Source organism: Mastigoproctus giganteus, chromosome 12 (assembly GCF_048544385.1).
Source record: "Mastigoproctus giganteus isolate SK-2022 chromosome 12, ASM4854438v1, whole genome shotgun sequence".
In the NCBI taxonomy this organism is placed as follows: Eukaryota; Metazoa; Arthropoda; class Arachnida; order Uropygi; family Thelyphonidae; genus Mastigoproctus; species Mastigoproctus giganteus.
In genome coordinates, this window is record NC_143586.1 from 7,037,425 (window position 1) to 7,064,588 (window position 27,164).

The 27,164-nt window shown below is 40.8% G+C and overlaps 1 protein-coding gene across 4 annotated transcripts in view; it reads right to left on the reverse strand.

Moving 5' to 3' along the window:
• LOC150076655 (RNA binding protein fox-1 homolog 2-like) overlaps positions 1 to 27,164 on the reverse strand; it is a 510,847-nt gene that overhangs the window by 372,086 nt on the left and 111,597 nt on the right. The window contains exon 1 of one of the 4 annotated variants that reach the window (XM_090386156.1): positions 20,728 to 21,094. The exons of the other annotated variants lie outside the window; for them this stretch is intronic. The gene's annotated coding sequence lies outside the window, so the exon portion shown is untranslated. Of the gene's footprint in view, positions 1 to 20,727; positions 21,095 to 27,164 lie in introns of those variants that run through there. 4 annotated transcript variants of the gene reach the window in all.

Here is a 27,164-nt window from a genome sequence, read left to right on the forward strand (position 1 = left end):
GAATACGATCTTTGCAAATTTTCTGCTGCCTGACGATGCGGAAGTCTCTGGGTTGGAATTGTGAGTGGCGTGTTATTGCTTTGGTCTATTGAATTTGGTTTAGATGGATGTTGGATCAAGAGTACTGATCGTGCCCAGTCTGATATTGATATTTTTGGAGATGGATACTTCCGTCTGACATGCCACTGATTCGTGTCTGAGAGTGGTAGAAGCATAAGTGCGTTTTGGCATACTTAAGTTGATCTGTTTTTTTGCTTGTTGGTAAGAGACTTTATTTTCAATTTTATATTTTTGTATTTTTTTTTCCTATCTTCCATAGTTCACAGTCTTTGGAGTAGGCTGGATGTTTGCCACTACAATTAGGACACTGTGGTGTTGGAGCTTTGCATTCAGCTTGCGCGTGATTCTTGCAGCTGCAGTTTGGACATATAGCGTCTCCACGGCATGCTGTCTGAGAATGGCCGAACTTTTGACATTTAAAGCATCTGAGCGGATTTGGGATATATGGCCTAATGTGGCAATTCAAGTAACCTGCTTTGACAGAACCCGGTAGATTTGGAGTACTGAAAGTCAAGATTATGTTTCTCGTGGGAGTTAAGTTTCCGTCTTTTCTGATCATGATACGTTTTGCATGAGACACATTTTGATCTTTTAGCTCCTGGACAATTTCTTCCTCAGAAACATATAATAGATCCCATTCGGAGATCACTCCTTTGGAAGAATTTAGTGTGTTGTGTGGGGTAACCTGAATTAGTATTACGCTTAAAGAAGTAAGTTGCAGTAGTAATTCAGAATGTCTTGAGTACGATGTCTCTACTAGTAGATCTCCTGATTGGAGACGTTTAACCATTCTTGGTGAACCTGCAGCGTTTTCTAGGCATCTCTGGATGATGAAAGGTGAGAGCTTGCACACAGGTTGGGATGACAAAGAATGTATTATGAGGAAAGCTGTAGATTCCTGTTTCCTAGTGTCCATTTTTTGTCTCTTTGAAAGAGAGAAGTCATTGTCGGTGTCATTGTCATGTTCATGTTGAGAGCACTTCGGCTCTAAACGTGGAAATTCACTTATTTCCATCTTTGCTCCTTTTAGCCCCCAGGGTTGGTTTTTCCCCCAGGTTACCGGCCCCGCCACGTGGAGGCAGGAGCGGTGCCACCAGGAAATTGTGGCAAGAGATGGTCGTTTGACCCTCGGAATGATGGCTGATCAGCTGGATATGAATAAGAAGAAGATTCGTCAAACTGTGGATGAAAATCTGTGCAAAATTTGTGGAAAGCCTCACTGATGAGCAGAAGCAACGAAAAGTGTCATCGTGCGAAGATTTCATCCAGACTTTTCAAGACCATCCTAATTTCCTCGACTGTATTGTCACTGGAAATGAGTGTTGAGTGTTTCAGTAACACCCAGAGACGAAGCGTCAGAACAATGCAGTGGACATAAAAATCGTCAACCCCCAAAAAAGTTTTCTTTACAGAAAGTCCAAGATCAAACGATGCTGATCATGTTTTTTGACAAACAAGGTGTGATTCAAAAGGAATTTGTACCTGAAGGGGAGAGAGTGTCAATACGGTGTTAAGCGCATTTCCAGAGTGAGGCCACAATTCTGGGAGAAAGGCAGATGTCATGAAGACATTTCTGAGAAAACTTGACATTGTACAGACGAACAATCCACCATACTCTTCCGATCTAATACCAGCGTACTTCTACCTCTTTCCCAAGGTGGAAACTGCCCTCAAAGGAAAGAGATTTCAGGATGTTGAGGACATAAAGAAAATTGTAGCCATCTAATGCTGACTTTTTTCAGAACTGCGTAATAAGAGATTTCAATTAGGTGGTGATCACTTTGAATAAAAATAAAACCATTTTGGAGCTCGTTCACTTTGTGTTCTTTTGTTGCACCAGTCCGAGAAGTTTATTCCCAAATCGCATATGTAAAATTATGGTTGTTCGTTGTTTCTATTAAAATTGATGGATATACCATCCTCCTGGGTAAATTCTTACCCAGGAGGATGATCTGGTTAATCTGGCTTCGTCTGAGCCAGATTAACTCATCCACGTTGTGAAAAAGACCCAAAACAAATTCTTCAGCTCATCGATGTGACTCGAACAAGACTTTTCCACTCAATGTGGGAGAATGGCGATTATATTATACCAACTATGCTACCAGTCCAAGCTAGGGAAACCCTGCACTCCGCCTGACTCAAGGACAAATGTAGACCCCTAACAGAGAAGAAAAACTTAAAAGAAAGTTTAGGGGACCCACAGCTGCATCTTTTTTTTTTGAAGTCATCGACCCTGTGGAAGTCCCCAAATCGAAAACTGGTCACAGAAGAACGATGTACTTGTCTCTAACAAAGATTCGCAGTAATGAATTCTCTTCACACCGAAGATTTCACGTTTTGTAATTGTCTTCCCTTTAGAGACTGAAGGAGATGTGGACAACCAACTACACTCCTAAACTCCATTATCTGCTTCTGACTACAGATGACGCTTTTGTCGACCGTGAGCGTTACATTCATTTTTAATTTTAATGCACGTTAGGATCAGCAGAAGAGCCACCCGTTAATGGCATATTGCCGTGAGAAAGGCGAGATCGTGGCAAAAAAGGGATGTCAGATGTTGGCGCGTATTTTGCCATCTATTATTTGTCGCCCGTATGAAGTACAACATATTTTATTGCTCATCGACTTTTGCTTTGTAAATTTTACGACATATTCGTAATTGGGTTGATGGACTTTGTTTGTGCGACGCTACACCTTTGTTATTTACCTCTATCGGTAAATCGATGGCGTACACGCCCTGTTTGAATAAACAGATCGGTACATTCTGGCTAGGTGCACGTGCAGTTCGACTACAATGACTCGAAGTCCCTGTTGCTTACGATCGATATAACGCAAACGAAAGTTGAAAACAACTTTTAAAGACTACCCTACTCTCCCGATAAGAATGGATTGTTTCAGAGTATATTCTCAGGTAAGGGGGCGTTGGTATATTGTGCGTGGACATTGTGGGTATTCTTAAGTCAGTTTTTCTCTTTCGTTGGATGAAAAACCTACGCAAAACAGACAACTGATTCGGCCAAGGCGTTGGAGGTGGAAAAACAGCGCTGATGGTTGTCTGCTCAAAGGTACCTTCCAAAAAGTAGTTTGAAAGACCCGCTTTTCACATGTAGGTCCGGTGGTTAGACTCTAATGGGAAACAAATCCACAACGCAGGTTTGGACACCAAACTGACCAGATGGCATCTCATTAGAGGTATCAGTAAAAAGTTACTGGAAACGTGCAGATGTCCGGTTACTTTTGGGAATAGAGTGTGCTTAACAAACCATCGACAGTAAACTAAGACTAGAAGATGGAGGACACATGTTGGTTCCAGAGACGGGTCCTTCTGTGGATAAATTAAGATGCAGATAAACTCTTAGACAGATAGATGGGTTTTCCCATATCGCGCATTAAGATGTAATAAAAGAATACTTCCGCCCGTGTGGTGTTATTGCAGAGGGGAAGCCATCATTCTGCGCGTGCTGAATTATATATAACGAGTTTTGCGCGGGGAGGAAGCATCCCTGCGTCGTCAAAGCCACCGACATTCTGCTCCTCTCTCTCGGGGATAATATATAATCTTAACTGTCACTTTTCAAGTATACCCAATCGCCTTAGTTGGGCTCATGCGTGTCGGCTAGTTGAATGTGATCTCTCTCTCTCTCTGGCACAGCTCACTTCCTGAAAATTCTACCCAGAACATCACGTAAAGATTAAAGGTGGGGGTGGGGGAACAACATTTCCTGACGTTATCTTTAGAAATAACGTTCCATAGATCACCTTTATAAATAATTACACTTCCCGGATAATCTACGTTGCATCGTTTGAAAAGCTTCTAACATAATGTAAGGATTCGTCTTCGATCTCAATTTTTCTCCGGGGATATGTAAGAATAAAAGAGAATTGATCTAGTTATAGAGACAGGGAATAGAGTAAAACGACTCAGTGGAGAGATAGATGGATAGATATGTGTCTATCAAAATACACACAAGGGGGGCTCTCTCTCCATTAAGTATTACTAGTTTAAGTCTACAGGTTCAGTTTTCTCTTCACCGTGTCGTTTCAATTCTAAGAGATATTGGTGGATGGATATATTGGCTTACTTCTCCAACAGTCAGTTTGATATTGAGCTGTTTTTGGATTTGTTTATAAACAGATGAATAAATATTCATCTGTTTCATAAATATTCATAAATATTCACAGACATCTCAGGAAGTCATTCCAACTTGAGCACGTTTTTAACTGCCATCTACTTGTCAGAGTGAACTACTTCTGCATAGTGACCAGGAACTACTGACGCATTGTCTGCGAAGTAAATGCTTCAATTTGAATTCAAAACTCATCGATAAGAACATATGCCTTGTGCACGCGGTGTGATAAAACATTTAAGGCAATAAATCGATGGGGCACCAGGAAGAAAGAATAGAGACATAAGTAAGATGCGCAGTCCTACCAAGAATAGTTATAGCCACCATTGCTTCAACAACATACGCTGCATGTATTTTCTGTGCGATGTTAGATAAGTTTTGTATGAACTTAGATGAAAGCTGTCTTTAGTTAGACATCGTTGATGGCGGTGCGCCTGGGGAGCACATACACTGAAAAGACCTCTGGATTCTTGACCATAAAATGGGTGGGAGAAAAAAGTCTCTACGAAACACCTCTCCATCAGATCTCTATTGCCATAATTGGAAGGTCTCCATTACCCTTAAAAGATCTCCATTGCCATAACTGAGTGGAAAGATATGGATTATGGCCGAAAATCTTTCGAGATTTCCAGCCTCTCCCATCTCTACCAACGCAACATCTGAATGAACTACTGAAGTTCATTAAAATGGACTATTGAGGTACTCTACTTAGAGTATTGTTTCTGGAATTGCAACATTCACGATGGCACTGGATATGGTATCCAGTGCCATCATGAATGTTGCACCCGAAGACACAACTAACTTCTCAAAACTCCTCTGGCGGAATGATACAACCACATTTAACCATCAACCATGCAACTTCAAAGTCCAGAGCAACAAAACACTCGTGAACCTTCTAGAACGGAAGAGTAAATTACTACAGCCATAAATAATTTCTTGTCAGTATGTGCTGGCCACAAATTCCACAATAGATTCTGAAATACCTGAGTTCATGCCTCATAGAGACACTCCTGGAGATCTACAATGGCGTCATTGGAATTATTAAAACTTCATTCATTTAATGTAGTTGGGGAAGGAAGAATGCACAGAAGGGATTGAGACATTCGGCAAGCAATGGGTGACAACAGATAATATATGGTCTGATGATCGGTACCGGCAAGACTCCGGAAACGTCACCTTAAGGCATAGGAATTTAATTATTGCCCGAATAAACTATCTTAATATTCACGTGGTATAAAAGTTCTCATTACTAAAAGTATATTTATTTTTGATTAACTTTAAATAACGGAATGTGTCTGCAATAACTATCTGTAACTCATTGCAAATCGAATTCTGTTTTCCTCCAATCAGGTAGCAACAAACTGCAAATTGCTTCTATTAAGTGGGAGCGTTAGAACACTTACTGAGGTAAGTGGGAAAGGTATAAAAACAGTGTGAATATTAATTAATGATGGCAGTTCCTCTTAATTAAAATCCGCTTTAGACACACTGCGATGTAAGGAAGCCAATTTTTCCATCCCGAAGAACAAACGAGTATTAATGCTATTAAGCAAGATGGAAGAAAAGAAAAGACATCACAAAGAGTGATATATGGAGGGAGTTAGTGGCGGGAAGAAACGGGCGAGAATAGCATTTGAGAGTAGAGAGAGCTCTTTTGTACTTGACATCACCATAATTCATCTGTCTTTCTATTGTATGACGAATATTAATGCTGTTACTCAAGAGAGCAGGTTGTTTTTGTTGTTGTTATAGAGTTTTACAAGCATCAGAGTCTAAGGCCATATTGATCCGTGGTACTGTCTGTAAAAATAAATTGCACGCATGTTCTGTGGTCGATTTTCTGTTTAGTGGACGAAAAAATCCCAGTTTTCGCATGAAAAACCATGGTGTCCTCGCCTGAGACCGACTAACTCGGCCACGTTGCGAAAAAGGCCCATAGAAATTCCTCACCTCATCGACGTGAGGAATTTTTATGGGCCTTTTTCGACTTCAGGTCTTTTCCACCCGGTGTGGGGAGGACGGCGAGTCTACCAACTGTGCTACCCACGAGAACCAGAAGAAGGTGTACATGAAGTATTGAGGACTACATAAAACATACTCTCAAAAGTATTAAAATATTCTTCTGATTACAGGGAACTTTCCTGAGTTATTTTCAATTAAACACCGATGCAACGAAGGCCAAGAGGGATCGGAAAAATACATGATTAAATTGCATGCATTGAATAGTCTGGTTGGTGGACAAAAGTGGAGGCAACACCTTGATGAAAAAACCATTTAATCCTTGCTGGACATTGGCTAACTCCGCCACAATATTAGCATTAGCATTAGTAGAGGCATTTGATGCAAGAAAGCAAGCTTATGCAGCATCAGCCAAAAAAACCACTTCCACTTCACCCCTCTGTTCGTTCAAAATACCTGTCCAGCTGAGCCTTAAACTTATTTAGGCTATCAACTTCCACGACAAGGGATGGAAGTCTGTTCCACCAACCAACCACCCGCTGGCTAAAGGCAAATTTCCGCACGTCTATCCTACATCTGTCTTTCCTCAATTTGAATTTATGCCCTCTCAGGTGATTATTCTGAGCGAGAGGACGAATCCCATCAGCATTGAGCATGCTCAAACCATTCAAGGCTTTATACACCTCTATCAGATCACCTTGCTGGTGCCTAGTCTCCAGACACTGTAATTTGCAAAACTTAAGCCTTTCTTCGTAAGAGCACCCCTTTGTTCCATTCACTAATCTTGTTGCCCTTCTCTGTACTCGTTCCAGCAGCTCTACATCCTTCTTGAAATGAGGCCTCCAGACCTGTATACAGTACTCTAGGTGTGGCCTGACCATTGCCTTATACAAGGGAATAATCACCTCCTTATCCTTGCTAGAAAAATTCCTGTATATCATTGACAAGACACCATGAGCTACTCTTGCAGCCCTTCTGCACTGCTCAGAGAACTTCATATCTGCCTGCACAACCACCCCCAGGTCCCTTTCATTCTCTACCACTGTCAGTGTAGTACCACAGAGTTGATACGTTGGTCTGGGGTTGCTGTTTCCCATGTGTAGTACTTTACATTTGTCAATGTTAAACTTCATTTGTCACCTCTCAGCCCATCTGCTCAACCTTTCCAGATCCTGTTGCAGCAGCATAGTGTCAGTAGTGTCCTTGACAACCCTGCCTACCTTTGTATCGTCTGCAAACTTCGACATTAAGCTTGATATACCCTCATCAATATCATTTATGAATACAGAAAACAATAATGGACCCAACACTGAGCCCTGAGGGACTCCACTAATAACATTAGTCCACGACGAGCAGTGTCCATTGATTACCACTCTCTGTCTTCTCCCCCTCAGCCACCCCTTTATCCATTTCAGCAATTTGCCTCCAATGCCACACTGCTCCAATTTGTGCAGCAGTCTTCCATGTGCAACAGTATCAAAAGCCTTTCTAAGATCCAAGTATATAATATCAAAGTTATTCCCTGCATCCAGTTCCTTTGTGACTGCATCATAGTATCCAATCAAATTGGTCAGGCAAGACTTCCCCTTAACAAAACCATGCTGTGTCCGAGCCATAACTGAAGTCTTGTCTAGATGATCCTGCAGTGCTTCTCTAACCAGTGCCTCCATTAATTTTCCAGGAACAGAAGTTAAACTAACATGTCTATAATTACTTGTGTCGCCCTTTGATCTCCTTTGTGAATTGGGGTCACATTTGCACATCTCCAGTCCATGGGTACCTCCCCTGAGTCCAAGGAAGCTCTCATAATTATGGATAAGGGTTTGTTTACTTCCTCTGCTGCCTCCTTTAATATAACTGGATAGATCCCATCCACCCCGGGTGCCTTTCTTGTGTTTATCTTCAACAATTTCTCCTCCACTTTACTCTCAGTTATTACAAGATTCTCTAGCTTACTGCCAGAGTTGAATACACCTCTGGCTTTCCCCTCGCTAAATAACTCCTCATGTGTGAATGTCGATGCAAAATATTCATTTAGTTTGTTAGCTACCTGAGCAGGATCATCAACAGTTGACCCATCGATATCAAGTGGACCAATCTGATTCATCCCCTTCCTTCTAGAGTTTACATAAGTAAAGAACTCTTTGCTGTTTTTCTTTGCATCCCTTGCCAAAGATTTCTCGTAATCTGCCTTCGCCTGCCTAACCTCCTTTGTAACTTGGTTACATATCAACTTGCATCTATCATAGGCTTCCGTGTCATGTGTTAATTTGTATGTATCCCATGCATTTTTCTTCTCTGCCATATGCCTCATTAGTTCATCTGACATCCATTTAGGCCGAAACCTTGAATATGATCAGGCCCTCAATAACGCTGCATTTAAACAGTGGCCCCTTTGTCAATTATTTCATTACAAGAATATTCTTCCCATCTATGTCCATTACAGAAATCGCGTGCTGCAATAGTAATGGTTGGCTTTTCAAATATTTTAACTTTGAATCTTTATTTAAGACATACTTTCAAGGGGAGATTTCGTTAAATTGAGTGATTTGCTTAGATCATTACGTTACTAATTAAATTTATTTTTCATCGCCTCGTTAATCGCACGAGACAAGTCATCCTTTGCCGAATGGCGAAAAAGGTTGATTTCGAAACGAATCAATTTAATTAAAGTGGGCTGATGTAGTTAAAAATGCATTGAACGAGAGCAAACAAAGATCGCCTTCGGTCTCTGTCTTCACTAACATTAACTAATTAATACAGCAATACCTCCTTAAGAAAATCTCCCTTTTAAGATGTTTGCACAAACGACATTTCGTCAACGTAAAGAAAGAGAAATGGTTGTCTGCAATGGCACAGATCTTACATATTGAGAAACGGCTACCTTTGCAACGTACTTGGCGTGTAACCTTAACCTTAACACCGTAGTAACTTCGAACATCGCGAAATTTCAATCCGTAAAGTACACCAACCCCTATTATGTGGTCATGGAGCTGTACATTGTAAGGGTGACTTATAGCATGTAATAGGAGTTTGCTTTGAGGCCATTGAAACCAGAATCCACGATGATATGGCCGATAGTAATATTTTGAAAGCTTCTGCGTTATCAACAATCTGGAGATAATGGCCTCATCCCACTCTCCAAGTTGTATTACTCTTTGTTTATAACCATTAACGACGTCTTTAGCTAAATAGAAGGTTATGCAAAGTTATCGCAGCTTCTATTCCAGTACGCCAACTATTTTTTTTATTATCGTATATAAAAGAAATCGCCCGTGTCATTCAGTCAACAGGCATTAGGGGAAATGATTGGTAAGGGAGCTTGATCCATAATTGTGGTCGGCATGGCAACCACCATTATTGTAGGAATTACAGTAATGAGGGTTGCCATACCAACCATAATTCTGTTTATTAAAGCGGAACGAGATATTACCGAAGAGCAAATCCTCTGATAGAGACCTGTCAAAATGCTAGTTGGAATAGCGAAGCCATTTTTATGGGATTAGCCCAGCTTAAGAAGTAATCCTTGCGTATACCATTTCGGTAATGCCTTGCTTCTTTGATCTCCATTCCAGTAATTTTATCCATTCTACAATATCATTTTAACATCCAGGGAAATCTATAAACCACCTTCCAGCTGCGATGCATTGTTGATTGTTACGAAAAACTCGAAATTAGACTAAATATACATAGGGGTCCCTCAGGGAGGCATTTTATCTGAACTGTTCTTCACAGTCGCACTAGAACTCTTCTGGCTTCTCATCCTACGTGGATGATATTAAACTCTGTGTCATATCAGTTGGTGCAGACACGACACCATTCCTACCATCCAGAAGAAGGAGGAGATAAATAAAAAGTGTAAACACACTGACTGGGTCGAACCCTGTTTCGAAGTAATTTCAATTTTTTTCGAGGATCACGGAAGATTCAAAATTAACTGCTGGGAGTAGCCAACAGAAAACTTCCAGTATGTACAAAGATGCCTTATTCCGATTTTGTATGCATTTATCTTATGGTCATCTGTTCTCCAATTTTACCTTTAAAAAGTTCTTGGCACAGATGGCAATGATAGGGTTACTAAGAATCATTTTGCTACCTCGAGATCAGTCCTCTTTTCATCGCTCACATGATCCCATTGAAACAGATTCTAACAGAAAGAAACATTGGTAAATATCACAGGGTTTTTTACCAAACTGTAGATGAAGATCAGTCCAGAAAAGCTCTCAACTCAGTGCAACATGTAGTTCTTTAGCAAAACACACCCAGCTGTGTTCGCTAAAAGGTGTTTCCCATTAACATCTTGCAACTGTGGAATTCACTTACCCTCGATTATGAGAAACATAATCGAGGATAAGTGAATTCCAGGGTAAGCGTATAGGGATAAGAAGTATAAAAATACGGTAATGTCACAACCCTATAAGAAGATAGGATTTTAGACCTTCAGCAGGCTTTATCCTATGAGTTTTAGAGTTGATGGAACCACCGTAACTGTATAGCCTTCCTTGAAGACGCTGAATGTCTGTCCAGCAGCACTACACAAATGTGAAAATAGGACTTCACTAGTAATTAAACGCATGGCTCCTCCTCGATACCGAAGGATTCATGCTGGCCATCTAAGACCAAGCAATCAACACCAGGAACTACATCGACAAGGACTTCGAGTAGCAGATGACACATGTCGAGGATGCCACCTGACCCCAGAAACAAACAAACAAACATCACCGCAGGATGCAGTGTGATCACCCAGACGGAGTACACACGACCAGGACAATACATCAGAAGATAGCGCAAAAACACCAGCTGATTAAAGAAAGTTTACCGTATTACAACTACGAGCCCCAAGCCATACTAGAGACCTCCACTCATAAACGCTACTGGAATCACAACATGATAACGGACACGACGATCTCGCACAACATAAGACATCATCGGTGCCCAAATTGGTAACTTCCAGAAAACTTTCGAGGAAAAGATCAATAAGTACACAGACCCAAGACAGGAAGTCAAAGAAATGTAGAACAAAGTAATGGCCCTCCCGATGAACCACCGTCATGGTTCCAAAAAGAATCCACAAGAGCCTAGCAGCAATAGACCTTCCAGAAAACATTTACATGGATCCCAGAAAGCCGCGATCCTGAACACCAGTAGGACAGTAAGAGAGAGATAATGGAGTAAAAGTTTTTTTTCCCTTTTTATTAATAATAACTCTAAGTTAATTTTGTTCGCAATACGGGTTAGAAGTGTTGAGCGACACCTACAGGGCAAAAAGGAAATGATTATTGGATGGTTTTAGTAAAAAGGCAATTGAAGGGACATTAAAAATAGCGGTGGGTGCCTGGAAGCAGATAAGGCACAAACAAGAATTAACAATGAACTAAAATATCACCACCCCACTAGCGACAAAATTTAATAATTTTTAATTAAACCAGTTAATTAGCTCATCATAAAAGAGACAGCCCCCAAACGATGGCGCTGTAAAGCGCTAACGAGCGCTTCATTCTCGGCGAAATTTAATTCCACGGAAAAAGGGTGGACAAGCCCCGAATTAGTTGAAGCGTGTCTATCTCGGGATGCGGATTTTCCCGTGCCGAAAAGAACCGATAATTAAGTTGTCACGTGACTGATGCCCGTCCTTCATCGGAACCCTGTTTGCCGAGAAATTTTAAAATTCAGCTCTCCTTAAATCTAGACAAGAGCGCAATTATGGACTTCTTTTTTTCTTCGCATTTCTGCGCAGGAAAAAAAAGCTAAGCGGCTTTTTTGAATTCTCACTTCTTTATCGGCTTTAAAAGATCAGTCGCGCGTCTGGATTTGCAGTAATTTGTGTACACTGCCTCTCCAAAAATGTTATACAGCCATAAAATTCGTTTCACTTATTAGTTCATCGCCCAGACTCCCTCAATCCTTTAAAGGAATGTCTCCCCATCTTCTTTCCTCACAACTTGATTCTAAATTGTCCCCAACTTTTCCACGGAGGTCACAGAGAGACGCGCAGAGGGGGTATTCAAACAACTGGCACGTTGCCAGTTAAATTAAGAGTTACAAAATTAATTATACTCTTGTGTGCGTTGTCAAGACATTTCACCAGCCAAAAGAGAAAACACGGGGTGGCTACTGTAATGTAAGTTGTTTATGCGAGTTGCAAATAAGAGGGCCTCGGCAATATCCAGGATTAACAACGAGGACATAGTGGCGTACAAGAGCAAAGCGTAAGCTGGTGCTCTACCTACAAGAATTATAAGAAGTAACACGACATTAAAACAGAAAAAGAAACTCTAATTTAAAATTAAGGTTAAATTCTAGTCTAGAGAATTTCTGAAGGCGGATCAAGGTTATTCAATATTATAGCAATTTTTTGTGGGGTTATTAGTAGGGTGAGGTAAGTACCTGTTATATATATATATACTTGATTCAACCGTTGAGTGTATATCATCAGCCATTGTCGATCCACTGCAGGATGAATGAAGGCCACCTCGACACGTTTTCAGTAATTGCAGACTGGTGCTTTCTGTTGCCATTGAACACCGGCAAATTTCATCGATCTACCTCATCTTTGATCTTTTTCTTGAGCGTTTAGAGTCAAGCAGTATCCATTCCAGAGTTCACTTGGTCCATCTATCGTCAATTCTTCTTGATCTGTGACCTGCCCATTTCCATTTAAGCACTTTGTTCTTTCAATGATGTCACAGGCCTTGGTTTGTTGGCGAATTCATGCACGATGTTTTTCGGTCTCTTTTGGTCAGACAGGGAGGATACATTGATCAATTCGTTTGAGACAGAGTGGTAACTTTGCCTCGAAGACTATATTAAGCTTTCCAAATGCTTACCATCCCAATTTTATGCGCCGTTCAGTTTCCATCTTTTGAAATTTCTTGTCCAAGCTAAATATACCTTTCCACTTCTAGTTCTTGTCCATCGGCCATGATTATCTTTGGTCTGGCAAATTTGTTGAACATAACCTGCGCTTTCTTGATAATCACCATCAAATGAAACTTTGCTTTCGTTTCTTCTTCTTCGCTTTTGGGAGTGTGTACATATAAAAACGAGGAAGTATTGTCCTACATAAAACATCGCACTCCCTTTTCAGTTCTTTTTCTTTCGAATTTCGTATTAATAATTTCCTTCCTAAGAAACACGAGTTTCTTTTCCCCAGCCATTTAATACAACTGGGTAAAAGAGACCCGCATGGAAACATATGGAATGTAATGCATAATATACGATACATCATGTTGTATTCAACATGACGCATCGTATATTATGAGAGGAGTTTTGTCTTGAAACATTACTCATCCTCAATAAGCCTTCCGGACTAGCCAGACAAACAGATGCTCTTTTAAGACCAATTTTCCTCAGAAGAGAAGATGGAAAAAAGTTTTCACGAACAGTTAATTATGACCCACTAATGATCTTTCTTCCAAAACCGCATCTGGGAGTACACTTTTAGTTGTTGATTTATAAATCAAAAGGAATTAAAACGTCAACAGTAAGTTCGAAATGAGATCGGTCCAGTTTCTGCATGGCCGGGATGTTCGTGAGAGATTATAAACATATGACAGATACCAGAGAACTAATGCTCCTCGCATAGAAGATAATCCAATCAATACAAGGTCTGAAGCGGTAATTGGCTGACGTAAAAGAAGGACGAGTCTCTAAACGAGCGTCTCGTATATGCGTGTCTGTGCGCCAGAACTTGTGACATCCAGATGTGGAAAGTGAGAATTAAGAAACATAATAAGAAGTTGAAATCGCTGAGACACAGATTATAAAGAAAATATCTTATTTAACAGGATACTCGAGGATTGAGTGGATGTATGTCTTGCACGAGCAAGATGGCCACTTCCTCTACATTCTTCTTCCACAGATACCCAAACCACTCAGAAGGAAGCGGCCATTTGCGCAAAAAAAGTGGCCTCGATCGTTCCTCGAAATGTTATTTCGAGGAACGTTATAAAGGGGTTTTAGGATAATTTGAAGATTATAAAATTAGGGGCAGGTGGTTGGAAATATAGGTGACCATTTAAGCTGTTCCAGAAGAGCAATTTAATGGAGCGAGACAGAAGCCATTTGGCTGTTTATAATCGACTGGTTCCAAAGACTAAAATTAGCTGCTGGCAGCGTTCCAGTTATTCGTAACCTAGAAACCGATACAATCGTTTTGTCGGGCATGGATTTACGTGTCACTTTTGGGGGTTTCTCTGCTTTCCCTTCCCCTTTCTTTCTCCCTCCCCACGTGCATCGAAAGCTCGGGCTTGATTTATTGATTCGACGCAGTTCACCTTTTTTTAATGTCCACGCTAGACTTTGGAATGAATTTATTTACAGCTGTAGAGGCGTTTGTGGGGGCTCTCAAAGGGATCGTTTTTTTCTCTTTCCGTTTGCGTGTTCAGTCCTTACACGGCTATGTCTTTCACATTCAGATCCTTTTTAATATTCGAGAGATACCTCTGCAGCTGAAAGAGATGATCATTTATCACAAAAAATGGCAAAAATCACTTTTCGCTCTCCCCCCCCCCTCCTTTTTTGCCATTTGATTATTAAGCCTACTACATGTTTTCCCTGTCTGCAGGAAGTCATTGCAAACTGCGTGCCAGAAATTACTTTTCAGCATTAGAAATGGTTGGACTAAGTACAGGCTTGCGTGATATCGATTTTGGTACAGTCCACAGTTGTGCGTCAAGCAAATGTTTGGATTTTGTTTAATCCAGCCGATATTTTTAAAGCATTTAATGGATTTGGATGCTTTAAATCTTGGATGCAGTAAGGCCGGTTTCTGCACCCAACAGCTGAGATGAATTCCTTTTCAGAGAATGAAAGCAAATATCAACACAATCATTGATGTTTGTACCAAGTAGTAGGCTGAACAAGTTTTAACTTGTATTACAATATTTGGCCAATGCATAAAAACGGTTCTAAGAGTGAAGTTGGTAACTACAGACCGGTTAGTCTGACTTAAATGGTAGGAAAAATCTTAGAAGAAATGATTAAGGACAATCCAGAAACATTTAGGTAGATATGGCGTTCTGAAGGACTCACAACATGGCTTTGTTAAAGGAAGGTAAATCGTGCTCAACTAACTTGGTAGGTTATTTTGACACAGTTACTCATGAGCTGGATGTCGAGAACCATTTCGGCATAGTTTGTATTTTAGCAAAGCATTTGAGTTAGTCTCTCATGAGAGGTTATTGCATAAGCTTGAACAGATTGGGATCACTGAAAAGATTCTACGGTGGATTGTTGGATGGTTGCAGGGCAGAAGGCAGAGGATTGTGATTAATGGATGTTCTTCAGATTGGACGTTCTTTAAATGACCTCGACGAAGGGATAAAAGGAGTGATGTCAAAATTTGCAAATGTCTTTTCTGTAGATACTTCCACGGGCAATGTTCTGAACTGGGTTTTATAATTCCTCCTCTCTCTTGAAAACCATTCCAAACACGTGCCACAGCAACAAGTCAACATCCATTTACTCTCCAAGTTCAAACTCACGGAACCAACCCTTCTTCTTCCTCCTTTATTGCTCCATCTTCCGTTTTCTGGAACAACCCCCTTTCACACATATATCCGGAAAATTACAATGTACAGAAGTTCAGCAATGCCAGGTCAAAGATTGATGGAAGTCAATTTAATAGCAAAATTACTCAGAAAGTGTGTTAGGGGCACCGTCTAGTTGACACAGTTCACAAACATAAATATGTAGACTGACATAAAGATATGTTTATCGAGATAAAGGACACAGACAGCCCTACAAAAAAACAGATAATCGTTCTCTCACCACACACTGACTCACTCACTCAACGGTTATAATTCAAATTAGACAATACCAGGGCATCGATGGAGCGCGAAATGTTGATAAAGTAGCGTGGTACTTGCGTCTGATAGCTTTAAGGAATTTGGAGTATTTAAAGCACGCTGCACAGTGATACGCTCTATGGATTCAGACTGATTCCTTTAACGCCGTGTTGGAAGACAGCCGGACCATGAAACCCAGGGTTAGTTTCTGTTTGGTCTGATCACAGTCAGGGGCGTCTTTTCCATCGGATTTCTATCAATTCATTCTTCAACGTTTTTAGGAAGATACGAGTTGGTTAGTGCTAGAATAGGTTGGTTGGGGAAGGAGTCAGCAACCGTGGCATTATCTACAAATTAATACCACTGAGTACCCGGATGTATTTTCCGGAAGTCCACATTCTACTCTAAAAGTGTGTGTATTCTCTCTCTCTCTCTCTCTCTCTCTCTCTCTCTCTCTTCTGGGCTATGCAAATGTCGTTTGTAATTTAAATAACCCACGGCAACGTAGGGATTCACTGCTAAAGTGCGCGCATATATTTCGAAGGCTGATCACGTTAACTTTTAATAGCTTCGAGCACGCACATGCCCTTTCTAAAGCTGTGGCGTCAGAGTGACTCCCACAGTTGAATGTCAACGCGCAGGACCAACCTAAAACGGTTTAGCCCTAAGAATATTTTGGCGACTGTCGCGCCCTTTCTGTGCATCTTATATTTTTTGTGACGTACGGTACATATTCTGTAGTCTTCTTTTGATTTATCTTTAAAACCGGATTTCCTTTTATCTTAGAGCACTCATCACTTTTGCGATGTAGTATATATATTTACATTCAACTGCGAAAGCCTCCGTCTTGTTTTCTAAGAATTACTGTCAGATATGAAGCTCTGGCTTCCCCCCAGTAATAAAAACAAATAAAGATCGCAGTTATAGCCATCTTAAAAATAATAAGTTCTCCAAGCCGACATAATAAATCAAATGAATAGGTCCTAAAGCCTGTCCATTCCGTTTTCAACTAAATATTTGCAGTTCGAGACGTTTTCAACCCACTTAGATATTCATGACGTCAGAAAAATCTGAATCTACCGGAATGAGAAAACTTTTATTGGTTCGTGGGCAACAGTGGGTTTCATTTGATCCCTCACACTCGCAATTTCGCAGAATGTTTACTTTAAATCATAATCATCTTAATTTTTCAGGATGGCTCACTTTCGGGACATCTATGGCCGATGTGGCTCTGAGATTGAGATATTCAATCAAATCTCAGTCAGCCTTCCAAAGAAGGTTTTAAGTCGATAGCAATTTTCTTTGTTCAGATGAAATGGAGTAATTCCTGTCACAAAGGATTCGTTAATGGTGATTCACGAAGAATTCGTTAATGGTGATTTCAAAGAAATGTCTTTTAGAATTTGCGTAACCACGTTTGAAGAATCTAACTGGTAGATGGATGGATACTTGTAAACCGTTATTGCTTAGAGGGACTGAAATGCGTTGGTGTTGTGATGGTATGCGAGTTATTAACGATCCAGCGGATGTATAATGCTGGAAGGGAGCACCAGGAGTAAACAGCAAAACGTGCGCGTTGTCGGGTATCTGCAGAAACGGCGAGTTAGGCTCAGTTCTGGTAGAGTATTCATTAATTTCGCAGTTCGGAGTCTGGTGCAGTTTGATATTTTGAATGTAAATAATTTAATGCAATAATTTCAAAAAGAATACACTGTCCAGCGAAAATATTAGGCCCACCCGCGTGTTAAAGTGGACAGAGCAGCAATCGCCGGGTCAATGTCGGGCGCGATGGCATGGACTAACAGAAACAGGCAGGTGGTGGCAGTATTTTGATATGGAATGTTTACCAGGAAATCTCTTGGAACCCTCGTACACCTAGAGCGCACTATGAATGCTTGAAACTAACAGCGCATTGTGGATGATCAGGCGCATCCCTTCATGGTGACTGTCTTCTCGTATGGCGTGCTAGAAGGATGATAGGCTCTGCCATGTTACCCGTATTGTCCGAGGGTGGTTCTCCGAACGAGAAAGTGACTTCCATACAACCTTGGCCTCTGACTTCGCTCGACATGAATCCCATTGAACATCTTTGGATTAGGTGGATCAACAGATCTGGTAACTGGATCCTCCGCTAAGGACTGTGGCAGATCTACGGGACATAATCCTGGAAACATGGTATAGTGTACCTCCGCATGGTATAGTGTACCTCCATCCCAAATGCTAATTTTCAGCAAGACAGTACCACCCACCTATGTGGGTGGTACTGTCTTGTTGAAAAATTAGCATTTGGGATGGAGCGTAGCAAAGGCAGAATTCTGCACTAGTCTTAGAATAGTTTCCACATAATGCCTTGCCGGAAACATGCCATCAGTATCCACGAGAAGTGAACGGTGCGCTCGTTGGTAACACAGTTGGTAGAATCGCCGACCTCCTTCTCACACCGCGTGGAAAAGACCCGAGTTCGAGTTCTGCCGATGACTGGAGGAATTTTTATGGGCCTTTTTCACAACGTGGCTGAGTTAGTCGGTCTCAACAGGGTAGCATGGTTTTCTCTTTCGAAACACGCAATTTACAGCCAATATACACAGAGCCATATGGCCTTATTCACTGATATTCCCAAAACCCTTCTAAAACAACACCATCACTTTACCCACAGCAGTAACTTGTCCTTAATGCCAAACTACTCCAATTTGTACATCGTAGCATTCTTTTAGCTGGAGTAGTATTAAACATAATTTTGAAAGATTGATTTAAAAATTGTTTTTCAACCATTTCCTTTGGTACTGCACCATAGAAGCTTTGATCAGATTGATCGGACAAGCGTCTCCCTTATTAAGAGGGGGCTAAAGTAGTTAAAGGGAGGTAATATTCAGGGGAAAACAAGTTTTAATCATTATGCAGCAGTAAATAAATCCACATTATTATGATCATAAGGAGGGAGTCCCTTTATCTCCTACCTAGGACTACAACTGCCCCTTATCCATGCATTTCAAGATGATCCTGCAATATTTCTTTAATCACCGACCCCCTAATTTTCCTCGAAACAGGTGAAGCTTACACGTCTATAACTGAAATTGGATAAATAAATAACAAAATCTCCAACTAGCACAAATTGTGCGAACAGTCCATCCCATAGGATCCAGGTGGTACTGCAATAGTGAATGGCAGCAGAAATACTCTACTCTCACTTCGAGGGTAGTGTTCTTAACATTTCAAAGTGTGGTGCACAACTGACCACTGGACAATAAGTTAAAATAGAATGGTTGAACCACTTAGAACTTCAGCAACCTCCTGCGCCTTGAGAGAGTGCAACACGCCTCCGCACGTGGGCGAGCCATTCACGATCGCAAAGCGGAGTGAGTAATTGAATGGGATCAGGGACGGCACGTTCGCTGCAAGTGTGCCTGACACACACTGCGGTAATTTGCTTTTTAGTCTTTTCTTATCTCCGAGATGCCGCTTCCATTCCTCAGGGATTCAATCCGGCACGAATTACAACCAAACCTACATTCAGACTCTGGATGTAGCCCTTGACTTCCGAGGATTAAAAAAAAAAAAAAAAAAAGGAGGGGGGAATTCTGTGGAGTCGCTGTGTGCGCGTGAGAACACGTGCAGCCACTAAACACGCGTAATGTAAAATCCATGGCGCCCTACCAATGTTAGGATCCTAAATAAATTAATGTAACCATGACAACGGCAGAAAAGAAATCCGCGATGCCCTCGCTAAAAATCTGTGACTTTTCACTTTCTCCCGTAAAAGAAATTGGGAAACTTGGGCGCGGGATGCTAGGCGTTGTCATGGCAACGGCTGGCTTATCGGAGGATTGTTCTACGGCATCCGCAGTAATGCAATTGGGCTTCAAATTTAAGCTATTTCGAGTACTGAACTGAGTTTTCTCGCTAGAGAAAAAAAATCCTAAGTGGTATTAGACCTTCTTCGTGTACCTTAACCTATTCGTTCTTAATCCAATCCATCGATTCTTCTGCACCATTCCACTCATTTTATCCCATCAAACGATGTTTACACTTTCATTTATAGAAATTATTTTACATTTTGGGAACATTTGGCACTTTTGTTTGTTTTGCACGTGGGGGTTCACTTTAAATACACGCAAACTATAATACGATCTTTAATCCACCAATAAGATTGTTCGGCTAAATTTACATTTTTTTCTTCAATTTAATTTTCGATTATTTATTTGATTTTGTGGTCAGCCGATAACCAGCTGATTACTGAAAGCGGATTGGATGTAAACAGCCATCTTTAGAAAAATCAAAAGGTTTGTAAACAACCGCAAATATGATGGATAGCGAGTGAAAAACAACTGCAGTGTGACTGAAAATGGTATTAAGGTTTACAAATTTATCTTTAAGCATTTATTTTCCTCGGTTTAATGTCTTTTAACTTTTTATTTAGCACTTCACAATGTTAGGAAACATTTTAAAATTTATAAATCGGGCAGCAGACACAACAATTATCGCGTAATTGTTGTAAACTAATTATTGCTACTTACTGCGAGTGTAAACATGTTACAACAATATTCCCCAACAATTGTTCGACGGTTACCATGGTTTCCAGCGTACGTTACGTGGAGATGTTCATTTCTGTTAACAGTTGCGCGCGTGTGAGCGATTGCTTTCATTTTTCTTTAACAATTGCTTTCAGTCGTCATTTCCAGTAGTTTTTTTTTTTTCTTTCTTTCCCAGATACGAACATAAAATTATTTGAAGCAGACGAACATACAAACAGAATGGCGCGGATGATTGTTAATAGAACTGGTTCAGTCACTTACCCTGCTTAGGCGTGGAAGGATGAGGGGCAGACAGCTAGGCGCAAGCGCCACACCACCGCACACAGTGGCCAAAGTATGATACCGCGGAAGAGGCGGCGGGGGGAGACGAACAGCGGCCGCTTGTGATGTCGCCAGCCTTCAGTATGTTTTGACTTGTTCAATCGGGGCTTCACCAGTCGGTGCAGTTCGCTTCGTCGGTGCGGAGAGAGGCACGAAGGCTCTTCTTGGCCGCGAGTTCAGCAGTGCCTACACCACATGCACGCGCGTACACCCTTTCGACTCGGTGGACACCGCCTGTGGAGGGTCGACGTCTGCGGAGACGCGTACGGTCGGCATACAACTTTAAAACGTAGAAAAGCACCAAAAGGGTCGCTGCCTGCCTCTGCGACGCTATCCCGTCGGATGGGAACGAACGCTCGAAGGATTCAGGAGAGAAGCGATCCTGCCGACACCACGGGCGGGTGTATGTGTGTGTGTGTGTCCTCCCGGCGAGCTCTATTTACTGTTCTGACGGCGAGTTGCACTGCCGGAGAACACGCGAGAGAGTCGATCGATAAGGCTTCGTGATAGGCAGCGTCTGATGTCAGCGAGCGGGGGGGGGGGAAAGGAGGGAGGAGTAGGAATCACCGAAAGCATTGGAAGAGGAGGGTAGAGAGGCGGAGGGACGCCGACATCGCTGTGCGGATAAAAATCAGGCTTTTTTTCGAAGGAATCCGATAGAATCGACCCCTAAGAACCCCTCTTCCCCCCACCCACCATCTGACTGCAGTAAATCTGAAAACACAACCCTTTGTCATAACGGAAACGTCTGATCATCTGCTTAACCGGAAACTGCTGTGGCGTTTTGAGCGTATCAAAATCTATTATTGCGTTTGAAATATCAATATTTTAGAGATGTTAAATTTATGTTTTAATATATTTTTAGAAAAATATGCATTTTTATATTTTAACAGTAATAACTTTTAATTTTTTAACTTAAAATATTTATGTTTACTAGATTATTATTAAATATTAATAATATTTCTTTTTTATTTTTTTTACATTGTAATATTACTACTTTAACAGATAATACCATGATATAGGGATAATAATAATTACATTTTGATAATAATAATAATAATACAATTCATCAAAAGAATTTGATTACAATAAATAAACTTAAGAAAATTAAATAATAATAACAATATATTCTAACAATATATTCAATAATTATAACAATATATTATAACAATAACAACAATATATTCAATAATTATAACGATATATTATAACAATAACAACAATATATTCAATAATTATAACAATATATTATAACAATAACAACAATATATTCAATAATTATAACGATATATTATAACAATAACAACAATATATTCAATAATTATAACAATAATATATTCAATAATTCTAACAATATATTATAATAACAACAATATATTCAATAATAATAACAACAATAATAATATAGTAATATAATAACACAATTTTATTACAATACTTTATTTATCAAAAATTTGTTTACTAATTTAAAAACTAATAACTTAATAACTAATTAATTTAATAACTAACTAATAAAATAATAATACAATTTATTCATCAAAATAATTTGTTTACAACAAATAAACTTGTTAAGAAAATTAAATTTCTTGACAACTCAAGAAATGTAATTCATCACATACAACAGTTTTCCATACAAGTTTATTATCGAACAGTAATAATAATTTAAATTTAAATTAAATAATGAAAATAATAATAATAATAAATTTTCTACTTAGATAAAATTTAGTCTGATGATAATATTAAAAAATTTAAAGTCTTTATCAGTAATATAAATTAATTATCATACATTTTTACGAAAATTCCAAACAGATGACATTATAATCAATACAGCCGTGGATGGATTGAAGGTTGAAAAGGTAGACAAAATCTATAAATTGTAAATAAAATTAAATATATATATATAGAACTTTTTTATATTAAAAGAAATACATTTGAGTTTTACCCCATAAAACTTCCAACTCCCGAGAATGTATTTTGGTGGGTCCTGGACCTCATTAACAAAACAAATAGTTCACTTCTACTCAATAATCTTAACTGAAATAAAAAGCGGTTCACCTTGTGGAATATCCGCAGACTCCTCCACGGTAAAGAACATTATAGCACCTGTAGATGCCGCTGTCAGGATAATTGCAGTATGAGTCATCTGTACTTCAAGGGTCATTTGCGGTTCATTCTGCAATTGTAGCGAAACTGTACAGGTTTGTTGAGAGAGAGAGAGAAAGAGAGAGAGACGTAGCTGGCCGATGTCTACACTGAGTGGATTGCTCCATTTCCGGTTACGTACATGGCGAAGGAATATCCTATCTGGACGCTGTACGCGTGTATCGTTATGCAGAAATATCGTGGACAGTTGGGCAGTGGGAATTAACGCCTTTTTATGATGGATTCTTCGCGCCAGGTACCGAAAGGGGGAGCGAATGTTTCACGTGTTTTAATGCCATGAAAAATCTGGGCCTCTTTCAAGATGGTTCCTCGATAATTAAAAAAAAAAAAAAAACCTCGAAGCCTCAGTAAAAAAAAAAAACAATAATTTTAATGAAAAGGAAGGAAAATGGAAGGCCACGAACATATTTAATTAAATCCAGCTAATCTACATAATTAACAAATTAGTTAATAAAACACTTATTTTCCAGCCCCAACTTTTTTCCATCATCGCTGATTTCGGCTTGTTATTAATTTCTTACCGGAAGTTGCGATCGATGAACGTCGAGTATTGGGAAAAACTGCCGAGGGTTTCACCACGTGCAAAGAAGTGAGTGGCGCGCTACCTCCTAAGAAGGATCTGAAACTGTGGATATTGCCCTTGAGATTGGGACAGCTCTGGGTTCGCATTGTGTTGCCTATTTCGATATATCACCCGGTGGCCACGTTAAACAGTTTTAAAATTTCTGCAAAAACCCGAGACGCGCGTCGGTTTTTCCTCAAACTAATGGGCGGGCTCCGAAAAGTGATGACCGGTCGTATCTGTAAGATTCTGTACAGGAAGGATTGAAGTGCACCCTCAACATTACCGATCTCAGCCAGCGACAAATATTTGCCTTCTTAAAATGTTTAAACATTTAATCTTCTTAAGCTTAGCAAACAGACAGAAAAAAATGAATCGCAGTTAGCAGCTGTCTCAGGGCTGATCAATAATATCGATGGGGAAGTGTGTTACGCTTCGTATAAGCTCAATAGCAAAGGGGCGCGATTAGCCCAATGGTTTCGAAGGCGGACCAACAATATCATGGACCCGGGCTCGAATCCCACCGTGGAAAAAATCGCGAAGGTCGCCTCATTGGACCTACCTTGATGGTCCAATGAGTCCATTTGTGGAATAATGCTATTTAGCTCACACGATCTGACCATTTGTTAGACAAATATAGGTCTATGTGAGTGCAATTCTGCCCAGGCACGATAGGAGGGATTATAAGCTGAAAGCCTTGTGGATTAACTCAAGACTTGAAGGACTCTGCAAGGCTTTTGGGGGGAAATACACTAAATCTTAGTTGTTTAGAGCAATAAAAAGAATTGAAGCCAATAACAGGTAAAAAGTGATCTGTAATATTGCCACAGAGACCGTTAGGCTGACAAAGGCAGATTATAAAAAACCACTGGCAATGAGTGGGGGTGAGGAATTCTTCCCATATACACTGAGTGTACAGAAATCATAGGATACCTACCTAGTAACGGGCAGGCCCACTTTTCGTCCTGATAAAGACAGTCACGTGGCAAGGCATTCAGTCCACTATTCGAAAGCGTTCCGCAGGTATTTCCATCCATTCTTACTTCACGCTGTTCAAAATTTCATCGCATTCCTGGGAGGATCCAAAGCTCAAACGGACCTTTCCACAGCATCCCAAAGATGCTCCACAAAGTTCATGTCCAGTGAACGAGAAGGCCATTCCAAATCTGCGGAATGCTCTTCGAACCATGTTCTAGTCAACATGGCTCTGGGGGGGAAGCGCACTGTCCTGGTGGAAGAGTCCATTGCCCTGTGGATGCACGATGACCATGAAGGGATGCAGATGGTCTGCAAAAATGGACGCGTAATCTTCACCGTTCAGAGATGCATCTAGACGTACCAGAGGTCCCGACGTGTGTCAGTTGAGCATGCCCCAGACCATTACTGACCGAACAGTTGCTTGTTGACATAATGGGTGTATAGCTTCGTGCGATTTCCGCCAGATAAGCACCCTCCCGTCCGCTCGAAATAAAAAGAAACGGGACTCATCGGACCCGTCTCCAATCATCCAAGGTCCAGTGCCGATGTTCTTTCGCCCAGTTCAGGCGTAAAGTCCTGTGTCGTGATGTAAGCAAAGGGACTCTGGTGGGTCGACGGCTCCAATAACCTATTATGGCTAATTATCGTCTGATGGTGTTGGTGGAGACGTTTCTGGAACCTCCCTCGTTGAAGTCGGGCGTGATTTGTACCTCTCTCTTTCTCTCTCCGGTTGGCTGAAATAATGCGAGACAGATGTCATCCACCACCTTTCTCCACCGACAGCGCTGTCCACTGAGATGATATTCCGGAAGTGGCGTATTCCCGATACACTCCGGATACTGTCGAAGGGGACAGTGCAATTTCTGTACCACCTCCACGACAGAGTGATCCATGCGTCAGGCACTCAATATCATCCCGCTTTCAAAGTCGGTTAACTCACGACGAATTACGGTCTACGTGAATGCACTGTACCTATATACCTGCCAAGCGATGGGTTCGTCCACTAGCAAGAGGGGTGACAGTGTCACGTTGCTCAGGAATCAGGTGTCCCATGAATTCTGTCTTTTCTGAGTGCGTGTGTATATATATAGAATTTTCTGTCTTTTAAACTTCATCTCGGAACTTTTTGCGTACCCGTCCTAGAGGCTAAGGGACAGCGTGGATGAAGGAAAAGGCTGCAGACTGGGATTGATAAAGATACTCTTGTGATCGAATTCTGTTTGCCATGGCCCATGGATATTACGTTCGTCAGAGAATTTCTGGTGAAGATGATGATGAGAATCAATCACATATTCATCTCGAAATGCGTAGTTCAACAACAGATGACTTAAGACTAGTGTGCTTCTATTAAGCCTATACTCGAGTGGGGTTTTCTTTATTTCTATTCGGAACGTCAGCAGTTAAGATATATACACTGCTTGACAAAATTAACAGAACATGTAGAAAACGGAGTGTAACTCGTGCAGCTTGCGATGAAGCGGGACAAAATTTGGTATGGTGGGGATCAGTAGGATAACGATGAAGTGAGAGACGGCAAGAAACTGGTATAAGGGCCATTTATAGGGGTCACATTACAGAAGTCGATATAAGAAGCTCGAAAATATGGTCACATGACATCAGTACGGTGTATGATCCCCTCCAACGGCCAAACAGGCCTGACAGGGGGGACCCATGCTCGATATAAGGGTGTCTATAAGATTCGTACCGTGGTGAACATGTGCTCGAAGGTGCTCCAGAAATTTATCAGTTTTAAATGGTTTTGTAAAGCTATTCAATGGTGATTTTTCGTCTACCAGGGACTAAACTCACAGAGGATCTCTAGATCTGGACACGCTGCATCAGGTCGTCAGATTCAAGGTAATTTTTATAATTGTTATCGTTGTTTCCACCTCTGACAAAGAAAGTCATTCTCGCCAGTTCAGTTGCGGACAAGGTCAGCGCAACCCCCCGTTGATTGTCTCCTGCTAAAGCCAGCCGCTCCAGGGCACACTTTCGAAGTGACCTTCCCATAGTTCACTCCGTTTAACGTAAAAACGCTGAAGGTATTTTAATCTTTCACCGACCCTGTTAAGCCTGCTTTGACATTACATTTCAGTTTAGTCAGCATAGGCGAAAATTTGATATGTACCGGATGTCTCAAGGAAGCAGATTTTCTACTTCTTTGTTCTTCCTGTAAGCAGGTATGTCTCTGCGGACCTTGTAGCCCATATTCGGATGTAAAAAAGCTTGCAAAGAAAATTAAACTTTTGGAAATGTGATGTCTGCAAAATGATCAATAATGACAGCGATAAAGTTGATACTGCGCATCCCACCTTTTACAGAAAACATTCGGAACAGACTGATCCCATTGGCTGTGATGAGCTGAGAGTCCTAGTGAACCCAATTCAAGTCGCCGTTACGGAATTGGTATCCGGACTAGATCAGTTAAAAGATGCTCACATCCGTCTGACAGAGAATGTAGTCGCAAAACTCGAACATCGGCATAAAATGACAAAGGAAAGTAATTCCAACGTCATGGAAGCGATCGTCAGCAGTTCCGAAATTGTGATGTCAAGAGTCAACTTCATGGAAAACGAGCTAAGGAACCTCCAGGAGACCTCATCCCACGTCATTTCGAAAATGGAATTCGGCTTCAGTATGATGAAAGCGAACCTCGCAGAACTGCATGATAACG